This window comes from Apium graveolens, chromosome 10 (assembly GCF_009905375.1).
Source record: "Apium graveolens cultivar Ventura chromosome 10, ASM990537v1, whole genome shotgun sequence".
In the NCBI taxonomy this organism is placed as follows: Eukaryota; Viridiplantae; Streptophyta; class Magnoliopsida; order Apiales; family Apiaceae; genus Apium; species Apium graveolens.
The window spans coordinates 17,170,621-17,186,596 of record NC_133656.1 but is presented as its reverse complement, the minus strand read 5'-3'; the positions used below and the strand labels follow the sequence as shown (position 1 = coordinate 17,186,596).

Genomic DNA, 15,976 nt, shown 5'->3' with positions numbered 1-15,976 from the left:
TATTATAAAAAATACTAGCTTAAATCCCGTGTGATGCATGGGTTTCGTCAATATTTAAAATTTTTATTTATCCTGTTATATTCTAATTTTGAAAATATTTTTGTTAATATATAATAATTATAAATTTATAATAAAAATAATAGGATAACTTTAGTAGAATAGGTAGGCTCCGTCCAGTGGTTTAACAATTTAGTAGTTTAACAGATATATAATATTATTTATTTATTTATTAATAATAAAATACGTTGTGGTTGTAATTTAGTAGGATAGGTAGACTATATCTAGTATTTTAACAATTTAGTAGTTTAGTGGATATATAACACTATTTATTTATTTATTTTTAATAACCAAAATTAGGGAATAACCGTTGAACCAAATTATACCCGGTTCCGGTTATTATAGTATAGTATAGATATATAAATATGTAAAATACAAAATAGATTGTGTTGCAAGTGTTATCGTCATCTAAATATAAGTTTATCTATGATTGCGCTTCAAGTTATGCCCCACACATGTAGCTATAAAATGTTTGCATGATTGTAACTAATGGAGAACCAATTTCATTCTATATTTCTCTACCTTGTTCTGCAAGAGTATTGCAGGCTTACATAGCAGAACATCATTTAAGCTACTTCATTTTGCGGTATCCTTATTCCTTTTTTTGGATTGTAGAACACCATACATTGCAAAGCGGCAAGTGCCTGTAAAAGGCCATAAGGCCATATATAATTTGATAGGCTAGATGAAACTTTAATTTTTGAAAATTACACAAATAAGAACACCTCGTATGCATAAAACTGCAAGTGGTTAGTGAAATGAGAAAAATATTGCATGACAAACGATTTATGAGTGAATTACAGAATTCCAAGGCACAATTATATCAAACTGTCATATGCCTAAATAGAGCCTACACATATTTCGAAGGGGCAAGGATCATGCACTTGCCGTGTAGCCCAGAATTGATAAGCTTTCAACCATGTGAAAAAATAACTAACCTAAAGCAAATATAAGCAATATTTAATTGTAAAAGAAAAGTATATATAAAACTCTGGGCATTAAATATTAAAAGGCACCAATTAATTATTCTACTGTAGTCACAAACACAATAACCTCGAGTTGATAAGCAATGCCCAATATTGTTTAGGTAATCCGCCACTCTGGCTTATTTTCATATTCAAATACAAAACCATGTCATTTGCTTCATTCCATGCTGAAGCATCTGTCTCTGCTCTTTCACATTGGTAAGTATACTAAAGCCCTCCATGAGCATCTTAGCTTCTTATACAGTGTTCTCTTTTAACTATACTTCTTGCATCAAATTGAATGATGACTCATTCGCTGAGTGCAATGTTATCATAGCACAACAACCACAACATAATATCAAAAGGTTTCAGTGAACTCCTGGGCAAAAATATTACCTATAATAATCCACTGCATATTTTATGTAAGTTCTTGGGCTTTTAAAAGTTTCAACTGTTGACAAAATATTATTATTATTTTTAAATGTAAACATATGCATTAGTCTAGACAAATTTGATGTCCATTGCGATAGTCCTACAAACCTTCAACAAAAATGTTTTATTAAAAAACAATTTCTTTTAGAAAGTCATGTAACTAAAATGAATACACACATGTAACGTATGAATATAACAATAACTTCATTTCTCAATGTAAAAGGGATGGTCGATTGCGTAACTGATAAGTGGATTTTATATCCACTTGGAATGCTTTATTACAAGCTTAAATTGGTGTTTTGGACTCAAGTTGTTGGTATTTTGATGTGTTTTTGTGTTATTGCATTTCAGGTATCAGTTATATGAAGAAAAGAGTTTTTAAAGGAAATATGATGAAAAGTGATCAGAATTGGAAGCCAAGGCCATTTTCAAGTTGTAGAGAATCTCGTTAGCTTCGCGTAGGCAGTTGAATCGCCTAATTCTGACGAGTAGAACTCAAGTTATGGCCAACACAAGATTCATCAGAAATTTTCCCAGTCAGTAGCTGAGCGCCGCTCAGCCCAGGAGCTGAGCGCCCGCTCAGGAGAGCTGAGCGGCCGCTCAGGGCGCGGCTGGTCGCTGATTTCGCTGAAAAAGCCTTTTTTGAGTGGAATTTGACGATTTTAAGGGTTGAGGTCCACTAGGGGCGTATATATACTTAAAAAAAAGGGTTGTCATCATCCAGGAAGATTGGGATACCAAGGAGAAGACCTAGAAGCACAGAACAACTCTGAAAAAGAAGATCTTATTTTCAACTTGTGATTTTTTGAATTAGTTGTTACTTTGGATGTTCGTTTTCGTTCTTGTTGAACCTAGATCTCGTTTATTCGTACTTTAATTATTATTCAGTTTATTAAGACCTTGTTTATACCATGCTTTCATTGGAACCCATGGTGACGATGAGTTTGATTATGGGCTAATCGTTATCATGGGGTTCTAGCGGATTTACTTATGGATTTCAATAGTTAATTTGTTTCAATACAAGATAGCGTGTTAATCTCTATTGAAGCGAAAGTGAATATAGAGGTTTAAAACTTGCCATGCTAGCATAGGTTCATGTATGTGTATGCATGATTCATAGGTAACTCTAACCGTTTTACTTGCCCTATGTAATCAAGATAGATAACTTATGCTTAAACCGTTATGTTGTCAAATTCTATAGACATATAGGGTCTCAATATAATTGGTGCATATTTAGCTTCTATCTCTTTTGTGGATTTCTGGTAGAATGGTACTCATGCAACGAAAGTTGGCGTTTATCAGTTTCGTGTTATCTGATTAGTGTCATCACAATCACATGCTAAGGTTAAGAACAATAAGGCTGTTGAATGAAGTAGTAATGAAGTTAGGATCCCATGTTTGTCATATATAGTAATTCAACCTGAATTCTCTTAGTTAATGTTATTTAATATAATCTCTTAGTTTAATCAAAATCCAATTTGTTATTTGTCTTAGCATTGAGCGATAACCATACATTATTGCATAGGTGCATAAATTGAACTTAACCTAAACCAATCTCTGTGGGAACGAATCTGATTTATATCTTATACTACTTGCGAACGCGTATACTTGCGTGAATATTAACGCGTGTTTTCGCCCTAACAAGTTTTTGGCGCCGCTGCCGGGGACTCGGTGTTAATTTTTAGTTTATGTGCTTGTCATCAGTGGTCGTTAAAGTTCACTGACTCGGATTCTTTTACTTTCATGGTTTATTTGTTTGTGTTTCAGGTACTCATTACAATGGGAGATCCAACAACACGAACGAAAGCCTTGATGGATTTTTCTCAACCCAAGATCAATGACATTCAATCTAGCATTGTCCGGCCAACTATCACAGCTAATACCTTTGAGATCAAGCCTGGCATAATTCAATGGGTGCAGAATTCAGTCCAATTTGGGGGTTCTCCAATGGAAGATCCCAATATGCACATTAGGGATTTCATTGAGATCTGCGACACCTTCAAGTTCAACGGTGTTTCTGAAGATGCTGTGAAGTTGAGAGTGTTCCCATTCTCTCTGAGGGACAAGGCTAAGAGCTGGTTACACTCTCTACCAGCTGGTTCAGTTACTACTTGGGAAGATCTTGCTCAGAAGTTTCTTACTAAATTCTTCCATATGGCGAAGACAGCTGCAATCAGGAATGCTCTTACTCAATTTGCGCAGCAATTAGGAGAAACTTTATATGAAGCTTGGGAGCGCTACAAGGAGATGATTAGGATGTGTCATCATCATGGAATGCCTGATTGGATGATCATCAATTGTTTTTACAATGGGTTAGGAGCACAGTCCAGACCCATGCTCGATGTAGCAGCAGGTGGAGCATTATGGGCAAAGAGCTATGATGAAGCTTATGATCTAATTGAACTGATGGCTGCTAATGAATATCAGTATCCAGCCCAGAGATTGCCACAGATCAAGGTAGTAGGAGTTCTTGAGGTGGATACAGCTACGGCTATCACTTCTCAACTAAAGGCGCTGTCTATGTAGATCGATTCTCTGGCTAACTATGGTGTTAAGCAGATAATTAGTGTTTGTGAGCTGTGTGCAGGTCCGCATGCGACAGAGCAATGCGCTATATCTAGCGACTCAGCTCAGTTTGTGAGCAACTTTCAGAGATCGCAGCAACCAGTTCCAGACACTTATCATCCTTACAACTGGAATCATCCTAACTTCAGCTGGAATAACAATCAGAATGCGATGCAACAGCCATTCCAGCAGTTTGGAGATAAGATGTTCAACCCTCCTGGTTTTCAGCAACAACCCCAACTTTAACAACAAACTCATGATGCAGGTCTATCTTCGAATGAAAAATCTGAATTGGAGGAGTTGAGGCTTATGTGCAAAAACCAGGCTCTTATATGCCAAAGGAAGACTGTTTCTATCAAGACTCTGGAGAACCAAATAGGGCAAATTGTTAATGTATTATTAAATCGACCACCAGGAACGCTTCCTAGTGATATAGAAGCCAATCCAGGAAAGAGGGAAGTTGAAGAACATGTGAACGCCATCACCTTAAGGTTTGGAAAGATCGCAAGCCCCCAAATTCAGCAAGACGAAGAGCCTGAAAAATCTCAAGATTCAGAAAATGCAGTTGTGGCTAAAGAAGATGTGCAGAAGGAAGTAGAGGTGGAACCAAGGAAGACTACTGTGGAACACACTCCTCCTGAGGGTAATACAGGGGAGAAACAGATCTATCCTCCACCTCCTTTTCCAAAGAGGCTGCAGAAGAAAAAGTCGGATAAGCAGTATGAGAAGTTTTTGGAGGTGTTCAAGAAACTTCATATCAACATACCTTTCGCTGAAGCTCTTGAACAGATGCCTAGCTATGCGAGGTTTATGAAAGGTATTCTCTCTCGGAAAGTGAAGCTCGATGACTTAGAGACCGTTGCTCTCACGGAGGAATGCAGTGCTGTGCTGCAACAGAAGTTGCCTCCGAAGCTTAAAGATCCTGGAAGCTTTACTATTCCTTGCACCATCAGAAACTTGTCGTTCGATAAGTGTTTATGTGATTTAGGAGCTAGCATCAATCTGATGCCCTTATCTATCTTCAAGAAGCTTGGTCTGCCTGATCCGAAACCAACATACATGTCATTGTAACTAGCTGACCGTTCCATCGCTTATCCACGAGGTATATGAAAGGAATATGTCCTAAGTCCAATCATGTATAAGGATTTAGGAATAACTTATATGTAATCTGTTTTGATTTCATTGATATTAATAAAAGACTTGTTTTGTTTTTATTACGGGCTTTATCTATTTAAGTGTTTAAATAAGATATACCATAGTTTAGAGTAAAGCTTTTTATGGATTATGATGAGATCATAATAGTGAGACCTAAAAAGATGATAACTCTAAACTTAAATAGTTCCTGGTCATAGGATTACTAACTGGTAATTAATAATCCGCAAAGATCGGTACATACTATGCTTGCTTCATTATGAAGGATGTCTGTTCTCATAGACATTTGTGTGGTGACACTATAGCTAGTATGTAGGTGCTTATTATAGAATAAGTTCACTGAACATGACTCGCACAGCTGAACAACTGATGGAGTTCACTCACGTGTCAGTAGTTGTTCACATAGTGATAGTTGTACAAGTATCCTTAGACTTGAGGTCATCATAGTCATCTTGTGTACACTGAACTATGCTTTGGTTTAGTTCTTAGTCTCCAGGGACAATTATTAGGGCTCTTCTGGGTATAGGAATTTGTACACGAAGATAGTGTATGATCAATAAAGGATCTACCCCTTCCAGTGAAGGAAGCGAATGTTCAAGGCTGGTCCACTTATGCTAGTTCAGGAATCTCTGGCCAGAGTAAATGAAATTAGAAAGGAGTTTCTAATTTGCATAGAACTACGCATAGTAAATGGTAAGCAAGTGATTGAATTAGATAGGCTTGACACGAGATCCATGCCTTGTATTTAATCGGGACATTGTAGGGTAGAAAGAGTTTATTGTACGGTAACTATTCACTGAATAGATTCTTGGTATTCTAAGCAGTGAATTCATATTATCCGGATAGTCGCGATATGCTGAGAAGTATCCCTCACGATGTAGAATAAATGTGATTAATTAATTAATCATATTTAATAAATTAGAGAATTTATATAAATAATGATAAAATAGTTTTATTATTATTTATTTCTACTACCGGCTTAATATTGAACCTACAGGGTCACACCATAAAAAGAGAATGATTTAATGGTGGAGGAATTAATTAATAATGGCTAATAATTATTTATTTGTGAAATAAATAATTAATTGGCAAATTTAATAATTGATTAAATGATATTTAATTGATTATAAATTAATTAAGAAAAGTTCTTAATATTATTAATTAAAGGATTTAATTTTTGGAAATTAAATCAAGAGAGAGAATTATTTCTAAAGTGTTTAGAAAAAGGATTAATGATTAAAAGGTGTTTTAATTATTAATGAGAATAATAAATGGGATAATAATAATAATAATTATTATTATGGGAAAATTTCAGCTGAAAATTTTGCCTATAAATACACTATTATAGACCCTATTTTATTCTAACCCACATAAGAACCCCAAAACCCAAAAAGTTTGGGAAACCCAATTCTCTCCACCTCCTTCCTCCTCCTTAACATCGTTTTCTTGGTGGATATCGGTGGAGTGCTTCACACTTGAGGAGCAACTGCTAAGGATCTCTGATCGTTGTCTCCGAATTATTTTAAAAGTTAGATCCGATCCCTCGAATTTTTATTCATGCTCTGATACCATTGTTGGATTTTTAACGCAGCGGGGGCATGGTAAAACACTTTTACACATATAAAATCCAAATAAAAGCATGTAACGCATTCCCAGAATGCGTTACAGGGCTTGTAACGCGTTCCTGTAATGCGTTACAGCCCGTCTGTTGATTTTAAAATTGATTTTCTGGGAGTTTCGTAACTCCGTTTTGGGCGTGCAATATACCGTTGGATTCGTTTTTCCGAGACGGATCTAATGGAGTGATCAATTTTAGTTTATATAAAAGTTTTGAACTTTTTATATTCCATGAAATGTTTTAAAGCTGTTTTTGATCGTTTGAATTGATTTTAAATGCTTCTTGTGATACATAGAGATGTATATTGCTTGTTCTAATGTGCTAGATGATGTAACATGCCTACCTTGATGTTTATTCATGTTGATATATGTGATATATGCTTAGTTTATCATGCGATGATAGATTTAGGTGAACTTAAATAAACATAAGGCGTTTGTTAGACAACCTAGTATAGTGAAATTGTTTCATAACCTTAATAATAATATTATGAATACAATCATGAGATTCTTGTATTTATGAAACACGTAATTGAATATGAATTTTCGATATGAGAGAAAGGATGATTCTGTCAACAACAGATTTCTATCTGTAAGAAAGGGTTATTAAGTGACGCCTCTTGACAATGCTCCACCCGATCTGGGAATCATCTGATTATTGATTATTGATTTGAAATATTTAATTTAAAAGGAAGAATCTCTTTATAATATGATTATGATTGTAACGTAATATAATCCCTCTAAAATTAAATAATATCAAGTAGTAATTGGCCAATGACACAACGGGTTTGTGTTGGTCATAGCCTTTCAACATGATAGAAAAGTAGTTCTTATTTTTGAATCATTATCGGTTCGTGCTACAGCCGAGGGCTTTGATTTCGAAATAAGAAATACTTGTCTATTACATAGAGATGTGTACATTGAATAAGAATCTAAAGGTCGGTACGTGCTACAGCCGTGGGCCTTTGGGGACTGATTCAACTGTACGGAATGTTGGGTTAGACTTGACTTAGAATATTGAGTTTGTCGTGCTACAGCCGAGACTCAATTATTCAAGAGGCTAAAGTTTGATTAGGGAATAACATGAGATGTAATTGACAAGAGTTGTCTGCCTATTGAACATTACATGGCGGTTCGTGCTACAGCCGGGGTCGTGTAATGGAATGTAGGATCCCTATTCCCACTAGCATTATGAATGCTTAATTTTTCACGTAGGGGGTTGAATAAATTAGGAAAACTAGTGGGAGCCACTTATGAATAAAGACCCGATTCATATAGTATTTTGAAATGAAATCGAATATTTGCTAAGTATTGTTATGTGTTTATCATTTACAGATTTACTTTGTACGTTATGTCTTCTGCACTATCACTCAGGAGCATACTAGATGCTCACAAATTGACTGGACCTAATTATGCTGACTGGCTTCGAAACTTGAGAATTGTTCTCAAAATTGAGAACAAGGAATACGTGATTGACTCACCTAAGCCTACTGAACCTGCTAGTGATGCACATAATGATGAACATGTTGTGTATCGTAAGTGGATAGATGATGCAAATGTTGCTCAATGCATCATGCTAGCTTCCATGAACATTGAGCTACAGAAGCAACATGAGCATATGGATGCTCACACTATCCTCATGCATCTACAAGAGTTGTATGATGTGGCGGGGTAGACAACTCGATATGAGATATCGAAGGAGCTATTCGGGTGTAGGATGTCTGAGGGATCATCTGTGAATGACCATGTACTTAAGATGGTCAATTTGATTGAACGTCTTGGACAACTTGGTTTTGCCATGGATGGGGAGCTGAGCCAAGACTTGGTCTTGCAATCGCTTCCGAGTTCGTTCTCGCAGTTTGTTGTGAACTTTCACATGAATAAGTTGGATGTCAGCCTGCCTGAACTCCACAACATGTTGAAGACTGCGGAATCGAATTTTCCCCCTAAGAAGAGTTCTATTCTTCTAATTGGTGAAGGTTCCAATCCTAAGAAAAGGAAGAGGAACTCTTCCAAGAAGAAGAAAGTAGGTGAGAAAACGCCGGTTCCACCAAAAGCTGAAGACCCCAAGAGCAAAGTTGTTTGCTTTCACTGTAATAAGGTGGGGCACTAGAAGAGGAACTGCAAGATTTACCTTGCAGAATTGAAGAAGAAGGGTAGTGAGACTACCGCTTCTGATTCAGGTATGTTCATGATAGAAGTGAATATGTCATTTCTACTTGGGTATTAGATACCGCATGTGGTTCTCATATCTGCAATTTGTTGCAGGGACCAAGGAGAAGTATCTTGAGGAAGAGGAGGTGATTCTACCGATGGAAATGAAGCAAGAGTTGCTGCTGAAAATGTAGAATCATTTCATTTACATATGCCTACGGGCAAGACTATTGTTTTAAATAATTGTTATTTTGTTCCCTCGATTGTGAGGAATATTATTCCCATGTTAGACTTGGCTGGATTTTCATTTATTATTGAGAATAATGAATGTTCTATTCTTAGAGATAATATTCTTTATGGACGTGGTGCTTTAAATAATGGTCTGTATATATATGTGATATAATTTGCTTCAGATTGAACAAACTAATAAAAGAAAAAGGATGATGAAAATCTCTCTTTATAGTGGCACTGCAGTCTCCATTTAGTAGACATGGAGAGAGGGCTGCAAATTTGCTATGAATGTTACATACAGATGTATGTGGACCAATGTCTAAGCAAGCCATGGGTGGATTTTTATACTTCATTACTTTTATAGATGATAGATCTGGATTCGGATATGTGTATGATGAAATACAAGTCTGAGGCCTTTGAAAAGTTCAAAGAATATAAGTATGAAGTGGAGAAATAACCAAACATAGTATTATAACTCTTCGATTAGATCGAGGTGGTGAATACTTGAACGGAGAGTTTCTAGATTATCTCAAAGTAAATGGTATAGTCTCCCAGTGGACTCCTCCAGATTGGTATCTGAAAGGAGAAATCGAACTTTGTTAGACATAGTTCGGTCCATGATGAGCTATGCAAATCTTCCAGTATTCCTATGGGGTTATGCATTGGAAACCTCAGCATATTTACTGAATAAGGTGCCTTCCAAATCTGTTCCTCAAACTCCGTATGAGATATGGAAAGAAAGGAAACTGAGTCTTAAACACGTTAAGATTTGGGGATGTCCAGCTTATGTCAAGAAAGTTGACCCAGATAAGCTGGAATATCAATCCGTAAAATGTAGTTTTGTGGGATATTCTAAAGAGACTTTAGGGTATTACTTTTACACAGATCATCGGGTGTTTGTCTCCAGACATGCTACCTTCTTGGAAAAGGAGTTTATCCTTGAAGGAAACAGTGGGAGCAAAATTGAACTTGATGAAGTTCAAGAAGCACAAACTACTACAGATCGAGTGGAAACACCTATTCTGACTGAACAACCTTTTGTGGAACAGCCCATTCATAGATCAGGGAGAGTGTCTCGCCAACCTGAGAGGTAAGATGGCCTTGTCATTGAGAATGACAATGAGTTATTGATCATTGATGATGATGACCCTGTGAGACCGTTGCTGTCACAGAGGAATGCAGTGTTGTGCTGCAACAGAAGTTACCTCCGAAGCTTAAAGATCCTGGAAGCTTTACTATTCCTTGCACCATCAGAAATTTGTCGTTCGATAAGTGTTTATGTGATTTAGGAGCTAGCATCAATCCGATGCCCTTATCTATCTTCAAGAAGCTTGGTCTGCCTGATCCGAAACCAACATACATGTCATTGCAACTAGCTGACCGTTCCATCGCTTATCCACGAGGTATATGAAAGGAATATGTCCTAAGTCCAATCATGTATAAGGATTTAGGAATAACTTTTATGTAATATGTTTTGATTTCATTGATATTAATAAAAGACTTGTTTTGTTTTTATTACGGGCTTTATCTATTTAAGTGTTTAAATAAGATATATCATAGTTTAGAGTAAAGCTTTTTATGGATTATGATGAGATCATAATAGTGAGACCTAAAAAGATGATAACTCTAAACTTAAATAGTTCCTGGTCATAGGATTACTAACTGGTAATTAATAATTCGCAAAGATCGGTACATACTATGCTTGCTTCATTATGAAGGATGTCTGTTCTCATAGACATTTGTGTGGTGACACTATAGCTAGTATGTAGGTGCTTATTATAGAATAAGTTCACTGAACATGACTCGCACAGCTGAACAACTGATGGAGTTCACTCACGTGTCAGCAGTTGTTCACATAGTGATAGTTGTACAAGTATCCTTAGACTTGAGGTCATCATAGTCATCTTGTGTACACTAAACTATGCTTTGGTTTAGTTCTTAGTCTCCAGGGACAGTTATTAGGGCTCTTCTGGGTATAGGAATTTATACACGAAGATAGTTTATGATCAATAAAGGATCTACCCCTTCCAGTGAAGGAAGCGAATGTTCAAGGCTGATTCACTTATGCTAGTTCAGGAATCTCTGGCCAGAGTGAATGAAATTAGAAAGGAGTTTCTAATTTGCATAGAACTACGCATAGTAAATGGTAAGCAAGTGATTGAATTAGATAGGCTTGACACGAGATCCATGCCTTGTATTTAATCGGGACATTGTAGGGTAGAAGGAGTTTATTGTACGGTAACTATTCACTGAATAGATTCTTGGTATTCTAAGCAGTGAATTCATATTATCCGGATAGTCGCGATATGCTAAGAAGTATCCCTCACGATATAGAATAAATGTGATTAATTAATTAATCATATTTAATAAATTAGAGAATTTATATAAATAATGATAAAATAGTTTTATTATTATTTATTTCTACTACCGGCTTAATATTGAACCTACAGGGTCACACCATAAAAAGAGAATGATTTAATGGTGGAGGAATTAATTAATAATGGCTAATAATTATTTATTTGTGAAATAAATAATTAATTGGCAAATTTAATAATTGATTAAATGATATTTAATTGATTATAAATTAATTAAGAAAAGTTCTCAATATTATTAATTAAAGGATTTAATTTTTGGAAATTAAATCAAGAGAGAGAATTATTTCTAAAGTGTTTAGAAAAAGGATTAATGATTAAAAGGTGTTTTAATTATTAATGAGAATAATAAATGGGATAATAATAATAATATTTATGGGAAAATTTCAGCTGAAAATTTTGCCTATAAATAAACTATTATAGACCCTATTTTATTCTAACCAACATAAGAACCCCAAAACCCAAAAAGTTTGGAAAACCCAATTCTCTCCACCTCCTTCATCCTCCTTAACATCGTTTTCTTGGTGGATACCGGTGGAGTGCTTCACACTTGAGGAGCAACTGCTAAGGATCTCTGATCGTTGTCTCCGTATTATTTTAAAGGTTAGATCCGATCCCTCGAATTTTTATTCATGATCTGTATGCTTTTATTTGGATTTTATATGTGTAAAAGTGTTTTGCCATGCCCCCGCTGCGTTAAAAATCCAATAGTATAGTGGAGGATGTCTTGGTCAAGGTGGATAAACTCATCTTTCCTGCTGACTTTGTAATTCTTGATTTCGAGGAAGATAAGAAGATTTCCATTATCTTGGGAAGACCATTCTTGGCTACAGGCCAAACTATGATCGATGTGCAAAAAGGAGAGCTTTCGATGAAGGTTTACGATCAAAAGGTCACTTTTATTGTGTTCAAGGAAATAAAGTTACCCACAGCTAAAGAGGAGTGCTTTAAAGTAAAGTGGGTCGACTCTGTAGTAAATTCAGAGCTTGATCAATTGCCAGAGTCAGAGACCTTAGAGAGATCCTTAATGGGGAAATCAGTTATTGATGACAAGGAAGGAGCAGAGCAACTGTAGGTTTTGAATGCACCTCCGTGGGAGAAGAAGTTGGATATGTCATTCGATTCTCTTGGGTCAGCAGAGCTGAAAATTTCTCAGGAGCGTCTCGAGCCGTCTATTGAAGATGCTCCCACACTTGAGCTCAACCCACTACCCGATTACTTGAGTTATGCATTCTTAGGTGCACCACATGATAAGGGCTTGGGATATATTTTTGATGATGTAGAGAGTGGCTGGACAGATCTTCCAGTGCCTACAGAGGGTTCTTCTCATGCGCCACAGTTAGTTGATAGGACTGGTGTTGGTGATGAGCAGTACAGGTGAGTGACTAGGCGTATGGAGGCCATGCACGACATTCACCGTCGTTTTGCTACAGATTTGACACACGCTTTTGGTACTGTTGTTCGAAACACTGGTGGCGAGGTTGATTGGCCACCTGATCCTCGACCCGACGAGGGTGACTCTCCCGCTGACTAGGTATGCCTGAAATCTTTATTATTACCTTCAATGAGGACATTGAAAATTTTAAGTTTGGGGGTGATAATGTATGGATTAGTAGTGTGTGTGTCCATATAGATTCATATAGATTCATATTACATGTTTAGTTTTAGTTCATTCATATTTTTTCATGATTTATTCATTTAGGACATATTTATTTGTTTTTATGTGATTTCATATAGTTGCATTTGCATGCATATTTAGCATGATCCCTTAAGATGAACTATGATATTTGATAAGTTAATGTTGATTTGAGTGTGGTGATGACGAATAAAGGGATGTTTAAGTCCTAATGAATTGATTTGCATGCCAGAAATAAATATTTTCAAAAAGTCTTATAGGGTTGCGTTTGATCTAGATCATGATCATACTTGTTTGTTGTTGAGATTTAATCACTTGGTTATATTTAGAATTTGTGATATTCTCGTAATGACGTAAAAACACTGATTTTTTTATCTGGAGAAAAACTTGGATTTCATTGCTAGTTGTTGTAAGGCTAGGCGTCAAATGGCTAGTAGCCGGCTCATATTTTTATGAGTAGTCTAGGGTTGAATGAGATGGAGCGAAACGCACTCATTCAGAAATTGTTGAAAAAAAAAAAGAAAAAAGAAAAAAAAGAGAAAAAAAGAAAGAAAGAAAAAAGTATGTGTTTATGCATAATTGATCAAGAGTGAGCTCTTTAATACTCGAGTTATTAAGTTCTAGGGGACTTTGTGCCTAGTGACCTAAGGCTTTTATAGTCTAGGATCCGCTAACCTAACGCTCGCTACATGGGTATTATTGCATAAGTCTTTTGGGACCTCATTCATTGCACGGTCAAATAAGCATATTTGCTATGTGTTCAATAATAGTGTGAATCTTTGTATAACTCTAGTAGAAAAGAGGTGTTGTGAGTCATAATGCGTTTATTGTCTATTATGTTTATAAACTTTTGATTGTTTCGATGATAGGTAAGTTATGGTTATTGATCTAGTATCGAGAGATATCTGTTAAGCATCCACACACGCACGTTTCTGGTTTGTGAGTTGGTTTGTGGGATTTATTCTAGCTCTGTTTAAAGTCATTGCATTCTTAGAGGCATTGGCTTATTCATTTGGTTATGGTTATTCTGAGGGGATCGATTGCATTATCATTTATTTGCATTCACGTAGTTGCATTCATGCATTAGGTTTATTCTGTAGTTTTGAGTCTGTTTATGCTTGAGGACAAGCATCGATTCAAGTTTGGGGGTGTGATAAGTAGATTTTATATCCACTTGGAATGCTTTATTACAAGCTTAAATTGGTGTTTTGGACTCAAGTTGTTGGTATTTTGATGTGTTTTTGTGTTATTGCATTTCAGGTATCAGTTATATGAAGAAAATAGCTTTTAAAGGAAATATGATGAAAAGTGATCAGAATTGGAAGCTAAGGCCATTGGTAAGTTGTAGAGAATCTCGTTAGCTTCGCGTGGACAGTTGAATCGCCTAATTCTGACGATTAGAACTCAAGTTATGGCCAAAACAAGATTCATCAAAAAATATCCCAGTAAGTAGCTGAGCGCCCGCTCAGCAGAGCTGAGTACCCGCTCAGGAGAGCTGAGCGGCCGCTCAGGGCGTGGTTGATCGCTGATTTCACTGAAAAAGCCTTTTTTGAGTGGAATTTGACGATTTTAAGGGTCTAGGTCCACTAGGGGCGTATATATACTTTAAAAAAAGGGTTTTTGTAATAACTCGAATTTTTGAGACCTTGTAAAACGCTTAATGAATAGTAACCCTGACAGACGAAAAAAACTTTTGAGCCCACACTATGTAGTGCATGAGAAAATGAGTTCGGAATTTATATTACGACTATACGTACCAAATGAGTGTATGTAAACGCTATTAGTTTTCGAAGAAAACGAACTTTGAAAAACGACCGTATTTACGACTTATCGAGGATTACGGGAATCAAAATATAATTACGAGATTAAAATTCTACGGATTTATATTCAAATAGGATAAATAAAAATATAAGGAATAAATACGAAAGGAATTACATCGCGAACCAATTACGAGTAAGTATTACGGAGAACATTTAAGTAACCGAGCAAACGCGTAAATGATTAAATAAACGTAACGCACTAACTAAACTATGGTAAGGAAGTAACCATGGTTACTTCATCAAATAGTGATCTAACCATAGGATGACCAAGCTAGCTAGCAGATAGTGTGCTAAGGAAGTTAACCTTGTAGTTAGCTTGTAAGCTAGCAAGCTACAAAGATATGTCCATGGATTTGGAAACAAAGAATAAACCTAGAATGCTATACTAGGAAGAATAAAATCAAGTTGCAAGATATCAAGTCACCTTCCAAGAAGCAACCCATCCAAAGCATCCAAGAGAAGCAACCAAGTAGTATAAATACCCTCCCCCCCATCCCCATTTGTTCCATTCGGCCCTAAGGAAGAAAAATGAGGAATTCAAATTCCAAACTCCAAGTTCAAGCTCTTGTAAAATCACCCAATTAATTCCCAATCCTCCTAGCAACTAAATTAAGGTAAGAAAATTCTTTCATCTCTTTTTATCAAGGTTTTATGGGTGGAATAAATTCAAGAAACTCACTAGTGAATAGTGTGAATAGTAACCTCTCTTTGGTTTCTTGATTTCAATGGTGGTTATAGGTTCTAAAAATCATACCAAGCACTTCCAAGCCTCCACCATCCTCAAGAACACATCTAAATATTTCAAGAAAGGTAAAAATCTTTGGCCCAACTTTATTTAAGGTTCACTTTTAAGATCCATTTAGTATGTGGTAGTAAACCTAGTTTACTAAGTAGTATTGGTGAAATCTTGGTGTTTAAGTTTAGTAGATTAAAGTTGGTAGTTTTTGCCTCAAGAACATGATGTTCTTGAGAGGAGTT

The 15,976-nt window shown here is 36.1% G+C and overlaps 1 non-coding gene across 1 annotated transcript; it reads right to left on the bottom strand.

Moving 5' to 3' along the window:
- Nucleotides 1–3,623: 3,623 nt before the first annotated feature.
- Nucleotides 3,624–3,730, bottom strand: LOC141694632 (small nucleolar RNA R71). Its single transcript, XR_012563920.1, has one exon. It is a non-coding gene; the product is annotated as a small nucleolar RNA R71 (small nucleolar RNA).
- Nucleotides 3,731–15,976: the final 12,246 nt, after the last annotated feature.